This window comes from Hipposideros armiger, unplaced genomic scaffold (genome assembly GCF_001890085.2).
Source record: "Hipposideros armiger isolate ML-2016 unplaced genomic scaffold, ASM189008v1 scaffold_72, whole genome shotgun sequence".
NCBI lineage: Eukaryota > Metazoa > Chordata > Mammalia > Chiroptera > Hipposideridae > Hipposideros > Hipposideros armiger.
Window position 1 is genome coordinate 4,383,911 of NW_017731422.1, and position 6,175 is coordinate 4,390,085.

The window sequence follows — 6,175 nt, forward strand, 5'->3', positions numbered from 1 at the left end:
CCCCCCGCTATTCGGTCCCGAATCCCGGAAAACACGCCCCCTTCCCCCTATTCCCCGAGTCCGCACCGCCCAACCCAGGGCTGTCCCGCCCCCCAAGTCGTCGCTCCCTCTTCTTCCCGCTCCCCGTACCCTGGTCAGCTCTTCGACTGCAGCGCGTGCGCTTGCCTCCTGGAAGGGAGCGGGCTGATGCCAGCTCGGTCCCCGCCCCTCGGCCCCCTCCGGGCCCGGGTTCTGGCTTCACGCACGGCTGCCCCGAGCTGCTTCGGGTTGCGAGAGCAGGTTCGCGCCGCAGCCGCCTGGCGCACCCCAGCCTCGCGCCCTGGCGGAGGGAGGGCGGGTGCCCGGGGCGGGGCTCATCTGCGCGAGCGCCCGCACTGCCCAGGGCTCCCCCCTCCCGGTGCCCTGCCAGCCCCCTCACGGCGAAGTCCTTGTGGCATCCCCAGTCCACTCCAGCCATCGCCCCCTCGCCTGTCTTCTGGGGACGGTTCTGCGCGGGCAGTTTCTTTCTGGACTAAACTCGAGCGCAGTGCTCTGGCTTCGCGTTCACAGGGGAAGTGTCAGTTCATGATCGCCCAGTCTCCACCCCGCCCCCATCCTGAGTAAGGGGGTGCTTAATCGAGCAAGGAGGGTGACAAGGCCGGCGCAGCCCCCCCTCCCGCCCCCAGCCCGTGACACCTCTGGGATGTGGACTCAGGCCCCTGCACTCGCCCTGGCCGAGATTTCACCGGCCCAAGACCTGGCACTCTTGGGCATTTGGGATTGGGGGGGAGGGCGGGCAGGGGCCTGGTGTCTGGTTTCCTCTAGGGCCGCCAGATGCGGGTACGCTCAGATCAGAATGCAGTTCTTGGCTCCTTGGCCTGTTCCCTCAGAGGCCTTCTCTGTGCCTAGTCTGGGAGACAGCTCCCAGGTCCTGCCCTCGGGGAAATCACAGTCTGGGGAAGAGACAGCAGTAATAGCTCGTTAGAGGCCGTCCATAGAAGCAGTGGGAGGGGAAGAGCTGGCCACCTTGAGAGCCTCGCCTGGCAGTCTGCTGGTATGCTTGTACCATGCCTCAGTTTCCCCAGCCATGAGAAACAAAGCAACTGACTTGGCCGCCTTCTTTCTGCATGCCTCCTGCTTGCTGGGTCTGGAGAGCAGGAGCCAGACTGCAAACGAAGGGCTCTTTGGGGGACTGTGTTCTGCTTCTCCTGGAGGGGAGCCAGTGTTGCTTACAGTGTACCAGGCCTGTTACAGCTGCAGTGTTACTTTGCCTTAACTCAGCTCTGTGAGGTGTAGCCACATGGGAACCCAGGTCTCCTGGTTCTGGGTTCCATGGAAGGGATGCAGGGGTTGGGCAGGGGACATCTCCTCAGGTGAGCACTGAATTCAGGGAGAGCCAGCAGGGCTTCTGAGGGCTGACCACTGGGTGACTCATAGTCAGAGGTGGGCCAGGGCAGGCAGGAGCCCATCTAGGGTCCTGAGGTAGTGGGGATACCCAGTGCTCACCTCCACTGCCAGTCAGGCTCCCCTGCCGGAAAGTAGGTGGGAGGGGGCTCCAGCTCCTCAGGCCTGGCTGCCCTTTGAGGGTCTGGCTTCTGGCCCTGATCCCTCCTGGGGCTCTGTTTATGGCTGTAATTGCATCATTAGCTGGAGTTTATAGAGCTACTTAGCACTTGCCCCCACAGGGAGTGGCCCAGCCACCCCCTGTATTCTGTCTGTCTCTTCCTTTTCAAAGTCAACTTGGTTTCTGCCGGCAGCAGGGGTTTCCCCAACTACAGCTGGTGTGAAAGCCAGGTTGGGCGTTTGTCCTGGGGATGGAGGGCCGTCAGCACTTGGGGCCCAGCTTGGGGCTGCCCTGGAGATGACTGTGGAAATCCAGTTGGCCTCCTCTGATACAGAGGGAGGGAGCTCAGGGTTTTCAGAGCTCTCAGAAGTGTCCACATCCCAGGATGCAGCTAGTGTACATGTAGGTAATGTGCCTGTCCTTGTCTGAAAAAGGGGAAATAAAAATGCACCTACCTCAGAGGCTGTTGTGAGGATTCAGAAGGCAGCAGTGCCCGGTACATGGTGAGTCCATGGTGTCGCTCTGGGGGTCAGTGTGGGGTATGTGTAATTGATGGGAGTTTGTGTGTGTCGTTAGGAGATTATAGGTATCTAGTTATGTGTGTATAGATGAATTGTATGCGTGTCTGTGAGAGTGTAACAATAACACAGTGTTATATTAATACAATAGTCATCTATCCTCTGTGCTGTAGAACAATGTTATAATAAAACTTAGTTATACACGATAGTTGCCAACATTTACTGTCAATTCACGCTTTAGAATGAGGTAGGAATTATTATTTTTGTCATAGTGTCTCAGAGAAGTTAAGCAAGTTGTTTGAAGTCACACAGCCTGAAAGTGGTAGGGATTCTAACCCAGGCCCAAATGACTCCAAAATCTCTAAAGACCACTTCAGAGCTCCCCAGGAGCTCTCTCTTAACAGGTGGGGGTTCGGTTGTCTAGAAACCTTTTCCTCATCCAGTTCTGCTGTGAGCAGGGGTGGGAACTTGCTGAGGCCCCTGCCCCAGGACTACACCTGTCTCCTGGCTGCTCCCCTGAGCTGCTGTCACAGCTGCTGATCAAAGGACCCTTGCTGAGAGCTCTCTTGACTGGTCTGAGGAGGAGATGGGTTCAGACCAGGCAGGCTTCCTGAGTCTCCTTGGAAACCACAAAAGTTAACTTACAGTGAAGCCCTCAGTGGGCACTTGTTTAACCATATTTTGCCGTGTATAATGTGTTCCCGTGTATAATGTGCACCTACATCTTTGGCCCAAACTTTCAGGGAAAAAAAATCCTTTGTTTTAATTTTTAATTCAAATTTCTATCTGTTTATATTTAGGGACTTGGTTTTTGTATTATAAGGGAATTTTAGCATTTAGTTCTTGACATATTACAGTATGAGAAATTTTATGTAACAAATAATTACAAGACACAAGAACAGATACAAGGTACAAGAAATTTTATGTACTGGCAACGACTTTACAACATTTATGTATCCTAGAAGGCCAAGAACTCTTTGTCATTGCAAGTTCGTCATAAGTTCAACAAAACCCATGATCCCATTCCAGGGTATTATTTTGCATATGGATACCATTATTGATTTATAGAGTTACACTTTTAACTCATAAACATAAAATAATTAAAAACATGTATACAGATACGGAGTTAGTACTACGCACGTATCATACACATCCTTATTTTTCGCTCACAAATTTGGTCAAAAAAAGTGCACATTATACATGGCAAAATACGTTAATCAGATGTGGAGAAAAGGCTTTGGGGACTATTGGGTGAGACTGAGATAGCAGCGAAAGTCATGAGAAGAACCCAGGAGTCCCCACGCTGTCTCTGACGGGCTGTGCAGCTGGGGCAGGTCCGCTCCTCTCAGCCTCAGTTTCCATATGTGAACCTAGATCATTTGTGGAATCCCCTCCAGTGTGAGCCTCCTACAGAACTCTGACAAAGGCACCAGAACAGGAGAGGCTTCAGCAAGGAAGGGAAGTGGGGTGTGGGAGGAGGTGGGGGGCTGCTGAAGTCTCCGCAATAGAGCTTTAGCTAAAGGCTGCCCCTGGTGGAGCGACCAGCCAGCTTCTCTTGGGACATAGCCATAGCCCCCGTGTAATGGGCACTGGGCTAAGTGTAACCTAGCAGGGGGTTATTGAAAGCGTGGACTCCAGGGGGAGGCTTCCTAGCTTGGAATCCCAGCTCTGCCACTTACTAGCTGTGTGGGCAAGCTGCTTAACCTCATTGTGCCTCCGTTTCCACGTCTAAAAATTGAGGATTACAGTAGCACCATCATGCTGTAGTGAGGGCTAAGCATGGCAGTGCACGCTGCACGTACAGGACTCAGAATAGTGCCATACTCAAGAATTGTTAATTATCATCATCAACTCTCACAGCTCATTTCTTTCTTTATTTCTCATTTTCAAGTGAAGAAACAGAGGCTTAGAGAACTCTAGAGAAGAAATAAAGACCTAGGGGCTGCAAACAGGCTCCCCCCACACCCCGCAGCCATGCGTCCAACATCCACAAATGAGATACCTTACAGGCAGCTTTGCAACTCCTTGGCCACAGTCCCTACCACTCCCTGCCACACCACACGCAGCCTAGTATCCACATTTAACAGTACAGCATAGGGGACTTAACAACGCCTGCAGCACCTCCACCATCCCTGCCCTGCCTGTCCCTTGGAATTTTTTGGGTGGCATCTGGCCTGGTCACTTACTGTCCACTCCTGACCCCTGTGTTCCTGGGTCCTGCCCCTCCACTCTGCACAGATCCCCTTGGCTGCGATGTCACTGAAGACAGAGCAACAATCGCAGTGATAGAGCAGGATCTGGGACTTACCGTGTCCACAGGAAATACTTTGCTGTGGGGTGGTGGGGGCAGTGGGTAAGGGCCAGCGGCCCAGAGGGCCAGAAACAAGAGGCAGCCATCACCCGTTTTCTTTCCCGGCTCTCAAGTGTGGGCATAAGGAGGAGCAGAAATGAGGTCTGGTCATCCCCTCCCCTGTCCAGCTTCCTTGGGACAAGGCCTCCCTGTTGGCTCTTCTCCACACGGAGGAGGTCCCAAAGTAAAACGTGACGCCATGGGGATTAATCCGGGAATCCCAACAAACTCTCCTGAAACCCATGGTCCATATTTCCTCCTCCCAGCCCTTGTTCATGCTCATCCCTTCTGCTGGCACCCCCTCCCCTACTTCCCTCCCTATAACCAAATCCTTTGTCCATTAAGGCACACCTTCCCAGGAGACCCAGAGGACTGTGCTGACTGCAGCCCTGGCTAGATATTATGATCACCTAGGAGCTCTTAAAAAATACCATTACATCGGAGTCTTGAGGCAGGGGCCTAGGCATCAATATTAAAAAAAAAAAAATCCTTCAGTGATTCTGATGCCCTTTGTCTAAGGAGTTGGTTCTCACATTTGAGCGGGCATCGGAATCGCCTGGAGGAATTGTTAAAACACAGCTTGCCGGGGGTCTCACCCCTAGGGCTTCTGATTGAGGGGGTCTGGAATCAAAGGCCTCAGATTTGCATTTCTCACAAGTTCTCGGGTGATGCTAATTAATGCTTCTGGTCCCCAGACCACACAAGGACCTATAGCTTTGCAGCTATCCAGGCAAGAGCTTTCTGCCTCCTGGGTCTCTAGTTGCTTTGGGCCTCCCAGGCCTGTCTCCTTTTCAAAGCCAGGTCCCCAGGGGCAGGGACCACTCTGAAACCCTTTGTTGCCTCACCTGTCCCTGGTCTGTCTAGTCAGCCCTTCCTTCCTCAGCCTGGCTGTCTGCCCCTGCCTCCTATTACACTGACCACTGTCCAGCCTTGTGGTCTTGGCCCCACTCTCTGGGACAGGTGCTCAGGAAATGTTTGCTGCTTGTTCAGAGTGGGATGAGGTGGACAACGAGGGGCAGCACTAGCCCCGAGAGTTATCAGAACACGTGACAGGTCTAGAGCTCCTGCAGAAGTGCCTGGAGCCAGGGTAGCATTATTGGAATAGGGGGAGGTGTCCAAAGTGGCCCCCCGCTTTGTTGCAGTGAGGCTGTAGAAAGACCCATCATGTTATTGTACTTTCCCACCTGATGGAAGGCAAGTATTGGATCACTGTTTGAATTGTATTTCTTGTTAATAATAAAAATGCGAAAAAGCACAAAAAGCAGCCGCTCCCTTCTCCTTTCAGGATGGAGGTGGTGGTGGGGGTCACTGCTGGAGGTAGGGGGTCTCCATAACCTTCTAGGAGGTCCTGGGCCTTGAGGACAGGGTGACCCTGGGGCTCAACCCTGGGCTGGCGGGGGTAGTCTTCCTTAGAAGCTGGGGAGGTGGGGCGGAGCCTGGTGGGAGGTGAAGAGAGGTGATGGCGGCCCTTTAGCCCTGCGAGGAGAGGCAGGACCAGCTTGGCTTTGGAGCCAGTCAGTCAATAGATGAATGGAGCGCTGGAACGTCAGCACCCTGGGCGTAGGGTTTGGGTCTGTTTTGTTGGCTACAGTATCCCCAGTGCCTAAAAGAGAGCGTGGTACAGAGGGTTCCAAAAAAATGTATACACATTTTAAGAAAGGAAAACTTGTTAAAATTGTAATACTATATACGATAACAAATGATGAATACAAGTCACTTTTGACTTCTGCAATTACAAGAAGTGCTCAAAGTGGTTACCGTCAG

At 52.9% G+C, this 6,175-nt stretch overlaps 1 protein-coding gene and 1 long non-coding RNA gene across 3 annotated transcripts in view; one reads left to right on the forward strand and one right to left on the reverse strand.

Moving 5' to 3' along the window:
- The window catches only part of LOC109382921 (uncharacterized), a 14,210-nt gene extending 13,917 nt beyond the window's left edge, over nt 1–293 (reverse strand). The window contains exon 1 of the long non-coding RNA XR_002124007.1: nt 130–293. This is a non-coding gene — a long non-coding RNA (uncharacterized LOC109382921). The remainder of the gene's footprint in view (nt 1–129) is intronic.
- TFEB (transcription factor EB) overlaps nt 1–6,175 on the forward strand; it is a 46,261-nt gene that overhangs the window by 1,180 nt on the left and 38,906 nt on the right. Inside the window, exon 1 of one of the 2 annotated variants that reach the window (XM_019642782.1) lies at nt 1,711–2,046. The exons of the other annotated variant lie outside the window; for it this stretch is intronic. The gene's annotated coding sequence lies outside the window, so the exon portion shown is untranslated. Of the gene's footprint in view, nt 1–1,710; nt 2,047–6,175 lie in introns of those variants that run through there. 2 annotated transcript variants of the gene reach the window in all.